A 15,795-nucleotide genomic window follows, 5' to 3' on the forward strand; every position below is an offset into this window, starting at 1 on the left:
CACTACTTAGATTCTCAGAGGTAAAATTGTAAAGCCTCTGTCTGAATTGTGTGAATTAGTAGATAATTATTCAAACTATTTAATCATCAGCTCCCCTGGTGCTAGTTTACGTGGATGAGTAAAGAGACTACTGCCTTGTTCTATGGAAATGGGTGACTTATTCCCTTTTGTTGTCAGGCCTGTAAGCAGAGATATCTGCCTGATCCTTTCAGTGTTGTGTTTTCTGGTATGATACACTGTATGGACTAATGGTTATCAAGAGGGACTTGATTTACTCCACATAGTAGATCCTAGGATTGACCTTACGCAATGCTCCATAGGCACCTTTCGTGTTTGATTGGTCACAACCATAGAGCTTGGAAATAATACATTTTAACATGGACATTGCCAATGAGGGCTTCCACCATTTTAAAGTAGTCAACTGGGTGGGGATTTCCTATGTTGGTAGTGATCGGCCAACGATCAGAGCATTGTCTTCTTCAAATTGGGTGCTAGGGTTTGTAAATTACATAAATCTATACCACTGCTATCTAGTGGCCACAATCAATTAATGACAACTTTTGGTTCAGGACTCCAGCACTGCAGGGAGTGGTAAATCACCAATATTAGATTTACAACTTTTTCAAACACAAAACAAGGAAATGGACTATTTTAAAATGGAGATATCCTCAATGGCACTGCCCATGCTGTCACATACACCACAATGGCATAGATACAAAGATGATACTTCATTCCATCTAAGTATATGGTCACAACACTCTTGTGCACCTGAGCAGGTGAAAGTTCAAGAAGTTGTAGTCCTCATCATGAGAGTGTGATGCCACATGAGAGGCTGTATTGCAGCAGGCCCTGGTGTCTGTCTGTGCTGTGAGAGGGAGGGAGCTGCTATTGCAGAGCTCCAGGGTGCCGATCAGAAACATCCCCTCTGACCCTCTCCCCTGCCCCCTCCTTAATACACACATACATATTTAATGTGATGATTTGACTTCTAATCCTTTATGCCATCATTAATGCTCTCAGTCAATATTTACATCATTAATGTCTGCTATGTTTGTGTTTACTAGAAGCCAGAGCTCGTCTGTGGCACTGTGGATGCTGACCTCTGATAGGGTGTAACGATTCTCTAAATCCTCCTCCTCCTCAGACGAGGAGAGGAGAGAGGGATCTGAAGACCAATATGCAGCGAGGTATGATGACATGATTTATTGATTTAAACAAGACACGACATAGACAGAAAACGAACTATACTTGAATAACTACAAAACAACAAACGACGTAGACGCACCTGAACATAAGAACTTACGTATAACGAAGAACGCATGAAAACAGGAACAGACTACATAAACCGAACAAACAAAACCGAAACAGTCCCATGTGGCGTAACATCACACAGACACAGGAGACAACCACCCACAAACAAACAGTGTGAAAACACCTACCTTAATATGGCTCTCAATCAGAGGAAATGAAAACCACCTGCCTCTAATTGAGAGCCATATCAGGTCACCCTTAAACCAACATAGAAACAGAAAACATAGACTGCCCACCCAAACTCACGTCCTGACCAGCTAACACATACACAAACTAACAGAAAACAGGTCAGGAACGTGACATAGGGCCCAGAGAGAGAGAGACAAATGGCAGATAGGCCTCTGTCACATACATCAGGGTCACTGCACAATATCCTCTGTATCGTCTTTAACTCTTTGGATATAATGCTATGGAAGTGGATTTGCATCTGAAATTCAAATAAACAACCATAAGACCTTGTCTACTGTATATGTGGCAAAATGGAGAAGTGAAGAATACTGAGCCAGCTACCAACAAATATTGGGTGTTATGGTAGACATGGATAAGATGCATGTATGTAATGATTTATAGGAAGGAACAGGTTTGTGTGAAACTGTACACAGACTCAAAATACATCCCGTAATGTGGATTGAAGATTATATGATATGAGTTTGATGCCAAGAGTGGGCAAAACTGTCAAAGGCAAAGGGTGGCTACTTTGAAGAATCTCAAATATAAAATATATTTTGATTTGTTTAACACTTTTTTGGTTACTACATGATTCCATATGTGATATTTCATAGTTTTGATGTCTTCACTATTATTCTACAATGTAGAAAATAGTACAAATCAAGAAAAGATGGAATGAGTAAGTGTGTCCAAACTGTTGACTGGTACTGTATGCCAATTAAATACTGTAGTATTTACTATGGTAAGAAAGTGTTTTTTTTGCAGACATTTCTGTATTAACTAGTGTTTTTTGTGTATAATACTGTAGTATTTACTACAGCATTCTACAGTATATTACAAAATGACATGCCAACTACTACACATGATCGAGGGATACTACAGTGTTTAGTATTCAACAGTATACTACAGAATTCTACAGTAAGTACTGCAGTATTCTATAGTAAACTGTAGTATATTTTATGTTGGCTCTGATCACAAGATGTTGGTTTTCTTGTTGTTGCAGAGCTGGTGGTGACAGAGCTTTCTCCTACATAGCTAATTTGCTGTGTAGAACCATTTTTTTGTTTTGATTTAAAACATGTTTCTATTATTCCTACTACCTGCCTGTCTCAGAGCCTGCACTACCTCCTACCCTGCCTTCTTGCGTCTCATGCTGTAACATTCCCCACCCCTTAATGTGTAATGTCCACAACATGGCCGTAGGATTATTTACAAGCCTTGTCAATTTTGGATGACAGCAAAGGACATTTAGGAGGTCAGGTGAAAGACAGGATATGCTAAACAACTCTACATTTCCCTGTGGTTAAATCATTTGAACATTTGACCCCTGATCCCTGACGAGCAAGCAAGGAGAAAAACCACTACAAACCTGTTTCCTCCACAGAAATACAGGTGTGATCATAACAGTATTACACTGTAATACACTTCAATTTACTAAACCAGGCCATTGATGATTAATAAAGGACTATTTGATATCAGCAAAAAAATGCTTTTCCATTTTCTTTAACATTTGACACTTGTTTTCTCACATACTGTAAAGGCAATTAGGATATGTCATTACTGAAGAGTAGCCCAAGTCATTAAGAATAGGCCTAAGTCATTACAGAAGGTTCATCAATAATTCACAACAGAAAATAAAATTGCAGCATATCCCAGGGACCACATTACTCCTAAGGGGAAGAGAGAGCCCACAAACAGAAAAGAGACAACCCAGTCAGCACATAACATTTGGAGAAACATATGTTTCTTAGATCTTGGTTGTCCTATGGTTATTTAGCATACAACCTTCCTACAAATTCTGTGAATGTTGCAGGATACCCAGCTAGCACATAACTTTCTGAGAACCATACGTTTCTTAGATGGGAATTTCAGTATTACGTTTCCTACATTTTTCCTCATGGTTTTATTTAAAGTAATGTTCTCAAATTGTTCAGAGAACGTTAAGAAACATTGTTGTTCTGTGGGAGTTTCAGTACTTCAGCATAACATTTTCTGCAGGTTTCCTCATGGTTCTATTTGAAGTCATGTTCTCAGACAATTAAGAAAACTTTCCATAAAAACATTAATGTTCCAAAAAAATTCTAATTCTAAGAATGTTATTTAAAAACATATACATTCCATTCTCAGCATCAACAAAACTCTCCTCTATCTTGTTAAGTGTGTTCAGGTGTGTTGAACATGCCCACTAATTGGCCACACCTGATCTTAAGGAGTGCTTGTTTCCTTTGAAAGGGGGTCTGTTTAAACAAACTAAAATTAACAAGCTAGCTCCATCCTGGTGGTGCAGAGGACTAATTCCATGGGTAGAGAACAGAAGATCATAGGTGCTGTCACGCCCTGGCCTTAGTATTCTTTGTTTTCTTTATGTTTTTTAGTTAGGTCAGGGTGTGACATGGGGAAGGTATGTGTTTTGTAATGTCTAGGGGTGTTGTATGTGTATGGGGCAGAGTAGAGTAGTGGTGTCTAGTTATGTCTATGGCTGCATGGATTGGTTCTCAATCAGAGACAGCTGTCATTCATTGTCTCTGATTAGGAGCCATATTTAAGGCAGCCATGGCAGTAGGCTTTTGTGGGGTGTTGTCTATGTTGAACGTTTGTTGCTTGTCTGTGCACTTACGCTATTTAGCTTCACGGTCGTTTGTTATTTTGTTAGTTTGTGTATAGTGTTCGTTTTGTGTTTTTTCTCTTTTCCAAAATAAAGAGATGTATTTTGCACACGCTGCGCCTTGGTCCTCTCTCTCTCACGAAGACGATCGTGACAGGTGCCAATCTCATTGATGCTGTGGCACAATAATTAATGCCTAAGCAAATTAATTTCCATGTGTCCTATCTCTGTTTGGAGTCCAAAACGGCGTGATTAAAAGTCTCATTGAAACTTGTTCTCAGAATGATATTTAATTACCTTCAAATAACCTATAATTTCCATTCTCAGAACATTAATAAAACCTTTTAGGGAACCATAGTAAAACGTTCTCAAACTCCCTGCAACTTTAAACGTTCTGAGAATGGAAGTTAACATTTCATCTGTTCTGGGAACGTACATTTATGTATTTTGGAATTAACTGTGATTGAATAGTGGGATGCATATTGTTTGTTGAGGTGTCCATTTTTTGTATGATGAAGTTTTTCCCCCTTTCCCGCAACAGATTTGTATTTTCTCGTTCAATACCCCGTCCAGTTGGTGGCGGTAATGCATCATTAATATTGGATGCCAACTGCCGTTAAACCCCATTGAAGAAGAAGAAAGAACTTCCTGAGGCCGCTGAACCGGAAAATGTGGCTACATTCAGAGTAAAGCGAAGAATCAGATGAGTTTAGGTAGAGACGTAGAAGTGCAGGAGGAAAAGGCGTGTCAGGGAAAGATGGCGGAAGTGGATGATAAGTTTGAATCAACCAGCACCTCGAGCAAAGTTGGTGAAGACAAATGTTCTGAATAGACAACATTAGTATCGAAAACTGGAACAAAAAGGAAATTGTCTAAAATTGGAGTGGAGGATACGTATATGAATGATAATGAATGCCTTCTTGTTGGGATGCATTTGTTGAGTAAGGATGCATATGTAGGAGACCCGTTTGAGGTGTCGAAAATGGTGAAGTATGCGCTGGGAAAAGTGGAGTCTGTCAGAGTGGCCAGCAGGGGTCTTACTTTGATTAATTGTATTTCTGAAGAACAGAGGAAGATTGCAGTGATCCTCAAAAGAATCCGGACAACAGAAGTTTTTGTTTTGAACTTCGGAGATGAGCAGCCGTCAAAGGAGTCATCTAAGGGGTGACGAAGAACGTTCAGGTTGAATCCCTGAAGAGAATTCCTGGTGTGGTTGGTGCTCGGCGTCTGTCCCACTGGGTGAATGCAGAAAAGAAGAATTTCTGTCGGTCCTGTTGTTTTTTGATAAAGAGCAAATATCTACGCATGTGAAGCTTGGTTATGTAAGATACGTTGTAAGAGCTTTCCACCCCTAAACCATTGCAGTGTAAGAATTGTAAAGGATTTGGCCATGTTTCAAGTGTGTGCTGACGGACAGAGTATGTTGAAGAACGGTGTGTAGAAGGACGACGGTGTTGCAATTGTGGTGGGGATCGTGATCAAATCAAAATGTATTTGTCACGGGCCTCCTGAGTGGCGCAGTGGTCTAAGGCACTGCATCGCAGATTCTGGGTTCGAGTCCAGGCTCTGTCGCAGCCGGCTGCAACCGGGAGGCCCATGGGGCGGCGCACAATTGGCCCAGCGTCGTCCAGGTTAAGGAGGGTTTGGCCGGCAGGGATATCCTTGTCTCATCGCGCACTAGCGACTCCTGTGGCGGGCCGGGCGCAGTGCATGCTGACCAGGTCGCCAGGTGTACGGTGTTTCCTCCGACACATTGGTGCGGCTGGGTTCCGGGTTGGATGGGCATTGTGTCAAGAAGCAGTGCGGCTTGGTTGGGCTGTGTTTCGGAGGCCGAAACACGCATGGCTCTCGACCTTCACCTCTCCCGAGTCCGTACGGGAGTGGCAGCGATGAGACAAGACTGTAACTAACTACGACCAATTGGATACCACGAAATTGGGGCGAAAAAAGGGGGGAAAAATACAACAACAAAAAATGTATAATAATTATTATTATTTGTCACATGCGCCAAATACAACCAAATACAAATGCATGCTTACTTACAAGCCCTTAACCATCAATGCAGTTAAGAAAAAAAGAAATAAAAGTAACATAATTAAAGAGCAGCAGTAAATAGACACTAGCGAGGCTATATACAGGGGGTACCTGTGCAGAGTCAATGTGCGGGGGCACCAGTTAGTCGAGGTAATTGAGGTATTACAGTTGAAGTCGGAAGTTTACATACACTTAGGTTGGAGTCATTAAAACTCATTTTTCAACCACTCCACAAATGTCTTGTTAACAAACTTTTGGCAAGTCGGTTAGGACATCTACTTTGTGCATGACACAAGTCATTTTTCCAACAATTGTTTACAGACAGATTATTTCACTTATAATTCACTGTAGGCTACCCAAAACATTTGACCCAAGTTAAACAATTTAAAGGCAATGTTACCAAATACTAATTGAGTGTATGTTAACTTCTGACCACTGGGAATTCTCTCTGCTATTATTCTGAAATTTCACATTCCTAAAATAAAGTGGTGATCCTAATTGACCTAAGACAGGGGATTTTTACTAGGATTAAACTGAGTTTAACTTTATTTAGCTGAGGTGTATGTAAACCTCCGACTTCAACTGTATGTACATGTAGGTAGAGTTATTAAATTGAATATGCACAAATATAAACAGAGAGTAGCAGCAGCGTAAAAGGAGGGCCCTTCTGCTAGCCTGCTATCCCCGGCCCGCTAGCTGTCTGAATCGCTGTGTCTCCAGCCCGCCTAGCTACTCACTAGACCCCATGATCACTTGGCTACGCATGCCTCTCCCTAATGTCAATATGCCTTGTCCATTGCTGTTTTGGTTAGAGTGATCATTGTCTTATTTCACTGTAGAACTTCCAGCCCTGCTCAATATGCCTTAGCTAACCCTTTTGTTCCACCTCCCACACATGCGGTGACCTCACCTGGTTTAAATGGTGTCTGTAAAGACAATACCTCTCTCATCGTCACTCAATGCTTAGGTTTACCTCCACTATATTCACATCCTACCATACCCTTGTCTATACATTATGCCTTGAATCTATTCTTCCATGCCCAGAAACCTGCTCCTTTAACTCTCTGTTCCGAACACACTAGATGACCAGTTCTTATAGCCTTTAGCCGTACCCTTACCCTACTCTTCCTCTGTTCCTCTGGTGATGTAGAGGTTAATCCAGGCCCTGCAGTGCCAAGCTCCACTCTTACTCCCCAGGTGCTCTCATTTGTTGACTTCTGTAACCGTAAAAGCCTTGGTATCATGCATGTTAACATTAGAAGCCTCCTCCCTAAGTTTGTTTTATTCACTGCTTTAGCACACTCTGCCAACCCGGATGTCCTAGCCGTGTCTGATTCCTGGCTTAGGAAGGCCACCAAAAACCCAGAAATGTCCATCCCTAACTATAACATTTTCCGACAAGATAGAACTGCCAAAGGGGGCGGAGTTGCAATCACTGCAGAGATAGTCTGCAGAGTTCTGCCATATCAAAAGCCCTTCTTACATCAGCTGATGTCACAAAGTGCTGTACAGAAACCCAACCTAAAACCCCAAACAGCAAGCAATGCAGGTGTAGAAGCACGGTGGTTAGGAAAAACTCCCTAGACAGGCCAGAACCTAGAAAGAAACCTAGAGAGGAACCAGGCTATGTGGGGTGGCCAGTCCTCTTCTGGCTGTGCCGGGTGGAGATTATAACAGAACATGGCCAAGATGTTGAAATGTTCATAAATGACCAGCAGGGTCAAATAATAATAATCACAGTGGTTGTTGAAAGTGCAACAGGTCAGCAACACAGGAGTAAATGTCAGTTGGCTTTTCATAGCCGATCATTCAGAGTATCTCTCTCTGCTGTCTCTAGAGATTTGAAAACAGCAGGTCTTGGACATGTAGCACATCCGGTGAACAGGGTTCCATAGCAACAGGCAGAACAGTTAAAACTGGAGCAGCAGCACGGCCAGGTGGACTGGGGACAGCAAGGTGTCATCATACCAGGTAGTCCTGAGGCATGGTCCTAGGGCTCAGGTCCTCCGAGAGAGAGAAAGAAAGAAAGAAAATACTTAAATTCACAAAGGACACCGGATAAGACAGGAAAAATACTCCAGATATAACAGACAGACCCTAGCCCCCTGACACATAAACTACTGCAGCATAGATACTGGAGGCTGAGACAGAAGGGGTCGGGAGACACCGTGGCCGTCCTTCAATCTAAGATAGATGCCCTCAATCTCACACAAATTATCAATGAACCTACCAGGTACAACCCCAAATCTGTAAACACAGGCACCCTCATAGATATCATCCTAACCAACCTGCCCTCCAAATACACCTCTGCTCTCTTCAACCAGGATCTCAGCGATCACTGCCTAATTGCCTGTGTCCGTAATGGGTCTGCGGTCAAATGACCACGCCTCATCACTGTCAAACGCTCCCGAAAACACTTCAGCGAGCAGGCCTTTCTATTCGACCTGACCTGGGTATCCTGGAAGGATATTGACCTCATTCCGTCAGTAGAGGATGCCTGGTTATTCTTTAAAAGTGCTCTCCTCACCATCTTAAATAAGCATGCCCCATTCAAAAAATTTAGAACCAGGAACAGATATAGCCCATGGTTCACTCCAGCCCTGACTGCCCTTGACCAGCACAAAAACATCCTGTGGCATACTGCATTAGCGACTAGCCCCCGCAATTTGCCACTTTTCAGGGAAGTTAGAAACCAATATACACAGGCAGTTAGGAAAGCAAAGTCTAGCTTAAAAAATATATATATTTTATTTTTATTTTACCCCAATTTCGTGGTATCCAATTGGTAGTAGTTACAGTCTTGTCTCATCGCTGCAACTCCCGTACGGACTCGGGAGAGGTGAAGGTCGAGAGCCATGCGTCTTCCGAAACACAACCCAACCAAGCCGCACTGCTTCTTGACACAACGCACATCCAACCCGGAAGCCAGCCGCACCAATGTGTCAGAGGAAACACCGTACACCTGGCGACCTGGTCAGCGTGCACTGCGTCCGGCCAGGTCGCAGGAGTCGCTAGTGCGCGATGAGACAAGGATGTCCCTGCCGGCCAAACCCTCCCTAACCCGGACGACGCTGGGCCAATTGTGCGTCGCCCCCTGGGGTCGTGACCGGATGTGACAGAGCCTGGGCTCGAACCCAGAATCTCTGGTGGCACAGCTAGCACTGCGATGCAATGCCTTAGACCACTGTGCCACCCGGGAGGCCCCAAGGCTAGCTTTTTCAAACAGAAATTTGCATTCTGTAGCACAAACTCCAAAGGTTCTGGGACACTGTAAATTCCATGGAGAATAAGAGCACCTCCTACTAGCTGCCCACTGCACTGAGGCTAGGAAACACTGTCACCACCGATAAATCAACGATAATTGAGAATTTCAATAAGCATTTTTCTACAGCTGGCCATGCTTTCCACCTGGCTACCCCTACCCCGGTCAACAGCCCTGCACCCCCCGCAGCAACTTGCCCAGGCCTCACCCATTTCTCCTTCACCCATATCCAGATAGCCGAAGTTCTGAAAGTGCTGCAAAATCTGGACCACTACAAATCAGCCGGGCTAGACAATCTGGACCCTCTCTTTCTAAAATTATCCGCCGAAATTGTTGCAACCACTATTACTAGCCTGTTCAACCTCTTTCATATCGTCTGAAATCCCCCAAAGATTGGAAAGCTGCCGCGGTCATCCCCCTCTTCAAAGGGGGAGACACTCTAGACCCAAACTCTTTATGTATTGTGTAATATGATGTTATAGGACTGTCATCTGAAGAAGTTTGAGAAGGTTAGTGAAAAAATTTATATCTTTTGCTGGTTTATTCGTTATCGCTATTGTTGGCCTGAATCAATGCTGCTGTGTGGTTGGCTATTGTAGTAAGCTAATATACTAATATAATGCTACATTGTGTTTTCGCTGTAAAACACTTAAAAAATCTGAAATATTGGCTGGATTCACAAGATCTTTGTCTTTCATTTGCTGTACGCTCTGTATTTTTCAGAAATGTTTTATGATGAGTATTTAGGTAATACACGATGGTCTCTGTAGTTATTCTAGTTGCTTTGGTGAGAGTTGTGATGGTGGCTGCAATGGTAAACTATGATTTACACCTGAAATATGCAAATTTTTCTAACAAAACATATGCTATACAATAAATATGTTATCAGACTGTCATCTGATGAAGTTGTTTCTTGGTTAGTGGCTATTTAAATCTTTATTTGGTCGAAATTGTGATAGCTACCTATGCAGGAAAAAAATGGTGGGAAAAAAAAGTTGTGTCTTTTGCTATCGTGGTTAGCTAATAGATTTACATATTGTGTCTTCCCTGTAAAACATTTTAAAAATCAGAAATGATGACTGGATTCACAAGATGTGTATCTTTCATCTGGTGTCTTGGACTTGTGATTTAATGATATTTAGATGCTAGTATTTACTTATGACGCTATGCTAGGCTATGCTAGTCATCTTTTTTACTGATGGGGGTGCTCCCGGATCCGGGATTGTGTGCAAGTACAAGTTAACTAACCTCCAGACGAGCTTCAATGCTATACAACTCTCCTTCCATGGCCTCCAAATGCTCTTAAATGCAAGTAAAACTAAATGCATGCTTTTCAACCGATCGCTGCCCGCACCTGCATGCCCGTCCAGCATCACTACTCTGGACGGTTCTGACTTAGAATATGTGGACAACTACAAATACCTAGGTGTCGGATTAGATTGTAAACTCTCTTTCCAGACTCACATTAAGCATCTCTAATCCAAAAGGAAATCATGAATCGGCTTCCTATTTCGCAAACAAAGCATCCTTCACTCATGCTGCCAAACATACCATCGTAAAACTATCCTCCCGATGTCATTTACAAAATAGCCTCTAACACTCTACTCAGCAAATTGGATGCAGTCTATCACAGTGCCATCCGTTTTGTCACCAAAGCCCCATATACTACCCACCACTGCGACCTGTATGTTCTCGTTGTCTGGCCCTCGCTTCATATTCGTAGCCAAACCCACTGGCTCCAGGTCATCTATAAGTATTTGCCAGGTTAAGCCCTGCCTTATCTCAGCTCACTGGTCACCATAGTAGCACCCACCCGTAGCACGTGCTCCAGCAGGTATATTTCACTGGTCACCCCCAAAGCCAATTCCTCCTTTGGCCACCTTTCCTTCCAGTTCTCTGCTGCCAATGACTCGAATGAATTGCAAAAATCACTGAAGCTGGAGACTCATATCTCCCTCTCTAACTTTAAGCACCAGCTGTCAGAGCAGCTCACAGATCACTGCACCTGTACATCGCCCATCTGTAAATAGCCCATCCAATTACCTCATCCTCATAATGTAATTTTTTTTTCTCCTTTGCACCCCAGTAGCTCTACTTGCACATTCATCTTCTGCATATCTATCACTCCAGTGTTTAATTGCTAAATTGTCATTATTTCGCCACTGTCGCCTATTTATTGCCTTACCTCCCTAATCTTACCTCATTTGCACACACTATATATAGACATTTCTAATGTGTTATTGACTGTATGTTTGTTTATTCCATGTGTAACTCTGTGTTGTTGTTTGTGTTGCACTGCTTTGCTTTATCTTATCGCAGTTGTAAATGAGAACTTGTTCTCAACTGGCCTACCTGGTTAAATAAAGGTGAAATTAAAATTAAATAAAAGTGATGAGCTTTGAGGGCACTATGGTGTTGAACGCTGAGCCGTAGTCAATGAATAGCATTCTCACATAGCTGTTCCTTTTGTCCAGGTGGGAAAGCGCAGTGTGGAGTGCAATAGAGATTGCAGCATCTGTGGATCTAGTGTTCATGGGTAGAGAGGCTATTGTGGTCTGCTTGAAAAATGTTGGTATTACAGACAGGGAGAGTTGAAAATGTCAGTGAAAACACTTACCAGTTAGTCAGCGCATACTCGGAGTACACGTCCTGGTAATCCGCCTTGTGAATGTTGACCTGTTTGAAGGTCTTACTCACATCGGCTACGGAGAGCGTGATCACACAGTCGTCCGGAACAGCTGATGCTCTCATGCATGTTTGTGTTAATTGCCTCGAAGTGAACATAGAAGTAATTTAGCTCATCTGGTAGGCTTGTGTCACTGGGCAGCTCCCTTTGTAGTCCAATAGTTTGCAAGCCCTGCCACATCCGACGAGCGTCGGAGCCACTGTAGTATGATTCGTTCTTAGTTCTGTATTGACGATTTGCCTGTTTGATGGTTCATCGGAGAGCATAGCAGGATTTCTTATAAGCTTCCAGGTTATAGTCCCGCTCCTTGAAAGCGGCAGCTCTACCCTTTAGCTCAGTGCGGATGTTGCCTGTAATCCATGGTTTCTGGGTGGGGCATGTAAGTACATTCACTGTGAGGGACAATGTCACTGTCTCAGCCTCCAGTATTTATGCTGCAGTAGTTCATGTGTTGGGGGGCTAGGGTCAGTCTGTTATATCTGGAGTATTTCTCCTGTCTTATCCGTTGTCCTGTGTGAATTTAAGTATGCTCTCTCTAATTCTCTCTTTCTTTCTTTCTCTCTCTCTCTCTCGGAGGATCTGAGCCCTAGGACCATGCCTCAGGACTACCTGGCATGATGACTCCTTGCTGTCCCCAGTCCACCTGGCCGTGCTGCTGCTCCAGTTTCAACTGTTTTGCCTGCGGCTATGGAGCCCTGACCTGTTCACCGGACGTGCTACCTGTCCCAGACCTGCTGTTTTCAACTCTCTAGAGACTGCAGGAGCGGTAGAGATGCTCTGAATGATCGGCCAACTGACATTTACTCCTGAGGTGCTGACCTGTTGCACCCTCGACAACCACTGTGATTATTAGTATTTGACCATGCTGGTCATTTATGAACATTTGAACATCTTGGCCATGTTCTTTTATAATCTCCACCCGGCACAGCCAGAAGAGGACTGGCCACCCCTCATAGACTGGTTCCTCTCTAGGTTTCTTCCTAGGTTTTGACCTTTCTATGTCACGTTCCTGACCTTATTTCCTTTGTTCTGTATTGTTTAGTTGGTCAGGACGTGAGCTGGGTGGGCATTCTATGTTATGGGTTTCTATGTTGGGTTCATTGTCAACTAGCCTGATATGGTTCTCAATCAGGGGCAGGTGTTTTACATTTCCTCTGATTGAGAACCATATTAAGGTAGGCTGTTCTCACTGTTTGTTTGTGGGTGATTGTTGCTGTGTCTGTGTTTGTTTCACCACACGGTACTGTTTCGTTTCGTTCGTTTGTTCCCACCTGTTTGTGCGTTCATGTTTTATGTTCTCAAGTTCAGGTCTGTTCACGTTGTTTTGTAGTTTATCAAGTGTTTGTCGTCTTCGTTGATAATATTAAAAGTATGTATTCAAACCACGCTGCATTTTGGTCCGATCCTTGCTCCTCCTCAGATGAGGAGGAAGACGAGCGTTACATTCTAGGGAGTTTTTCCTAGCCCCCGTGCTTCTACACCTGCATTGCTTGCTGTTTGGGGTTTTAGGCTGGGTTTCTGTACAGCACTTTGAGATATCAGCTGATGTAAGAAGGGCTATATAAATAAATTTGATTTGATGCAGGTATTAATTGAGCCAGTGACTGATGTGGTGTACTCCTCAATGCCAACAGAAGAATCCCGGAACATATTCCAGTCTGTGCTAGCAAAACAGTCCTGTAGCTTAACATCTGCTTCATCTGACCATTTTTTTTCACTGGTGCTTACTGCTTTTTTTTTGCTTGTAAGCAAGAATCAGGAGGATAGAATTATGGTCAGATTTGCCAAATGGAGGGCGAGGGAGAGTTTTGTACTCTGTGTGTGGAGTAAAGATGGTCTAGAGTTTTTTTTTCTCCCTTTGGTTGCACATTTAACATGCTGGTAGAAATGTGGTAAAACAGATTTAAGTTTTCCTGCATTAAAGTCCCCGGCCACTAGGAGCAGTGCCTCTGGATGAGAGTTTTCCTGTTTGCTTATGGCCTTATACAGCTCATTGAGTGTGGTCTTAGTGCCAGAATTGGTTTGTGGTGGTAAATAGACAGCTATGATTGAGTATAGATGAAAACTCTCTTGTTAGATAGTGTGGTCTACAGGTTATCATGAGATACTCTACCTCAGGTGAGCAAAACCTTGAGACTTCCTTAGATATCGTGCTCCAGCTGTTGTTTACAAATATAGACTGCCACCCCTTGTCTTACCAGAGGCTGCTGTTCTATCCTGCCGATACAGAGTATAACCCGCCAGCTGAAAGTTATTCATGTTGTCATTCAGCCATGACTCGGTGAAACATAAGATTTTACAGTTTTTAATGTCCCGTTGGTAGGATATACATGCTTGTAGTTTGTCCACTTTATTATCCAACGATGGTACGTTGGCCAATAATACCAGAGGTGGGACCAAGTCATTGTTTTACAAGTCACAAGTAAATCTCAAGTCTTAGCAATCAAGTCCCAAGTCAAGACAGGTGTCATGACGTTGGCCTGGGGGTAGGTTTATGACACTAATAAATACATCCCCCCCCCCCCCTTTCCTCTCCCTACTCTACTGATGTGACATTAGAAAGCCCCTTTGGTTAACATAGAGATTCTGGGAACATCAGAAGTTGGGGGGAAATGAACTATATTCTGGTAATCCGACCAAGTGAACATATGCGGTGGTACTTAAGGTATATTATGTCAGTTCGGTTGTCATCTGGCACATTCTCATCAATGATAGAATGACATAAACTCTACTGTGGAAAGTCTGCACATCAGAGGTATCGGATTCACATGGAATTGTTGTTTAATTCAAATGTTTGAATATGAAATTATTTGTGAAGAGATTAAATGTCATTTTAGCTTCCAAATGAGAGATTTGGGTTTTCATAAGTTTAGGGCTCTGCTCAACCAGTGGCCCGCCCCTGTGAAGAGACATGAGTTATAAACTTTTCAGACACACCCTTCTCCCTCCACTATATAAGCCATTGACGAAAATGTAACTTCCTGTTCCGAGGACGATGGTCCGATGTCAGAATGGTTCAGATAATAACCACAGAACTAAACCAACCTCAGCATGAGCTTTGGTTGTGAATGGTATGAACATTGAACTCGTATTCACTATAGAAGTGATACCTCCTAGACGTTGTCAGCAACAGCTGTAAACGTAAATTAGGACAGACAGAGTGTCCAGTCTACCACTCAGCAGCAGCAGCAGAGACATTCTTCAAAGAACAAAGGACCCGGTTGGGCAACACGGCCTTCCATCTACCACCAACCTACCGAAGCACAGCTCAGAGTAAATATTTATTGCATTTTCCAAATGGGCGATAATTTAGAATACATAAGATATTGTATTTACGATTGCACAGCTTCGACCCTTTATTCCTCAGTCTTCCCGCTCTTTCACTCAAACCCAGCCCTTTTCTTTTGTGTAACAAGCTGTCATATCTGTTCCGCCCGCTAGGGACGTTTTCCTTTATGACGTAATTTGTAATCAAGGTATGATTTTTTACGTGTATATGTAATTCTGTGTGATTTAGTTTAGTTAGTTTAGTTAGTTAGTAAATAATTAAACCCAATTTTGTATTGCTGATTCAACTTGTTAGCCAGGGTTCGTGAAGATAACCAAGAATTTACAACTTTCAGATGAGACTGAAATAAGGTGACGATTAATATTGACTGCTATTGATGTAAAATTTTATTAGGTCTTTAAGAGTTTATTCGGAAGATAACAGCTCTATAAATATTATTT

Source organism: Salvelinus fontinalis, chromosome 13, assembly GCF_029448725.1.
Source record: "Salvelinus fontinalis isolate EN_2023a chromosome 13, ASM2944872v1, whole genome shotgun sequence".
NCBI lineage: Eukaryota > Metazoa > Chordata > Actinopteri > Salmoniformes > Salmonidae > Salvelinus > Salvelinus fontinalis.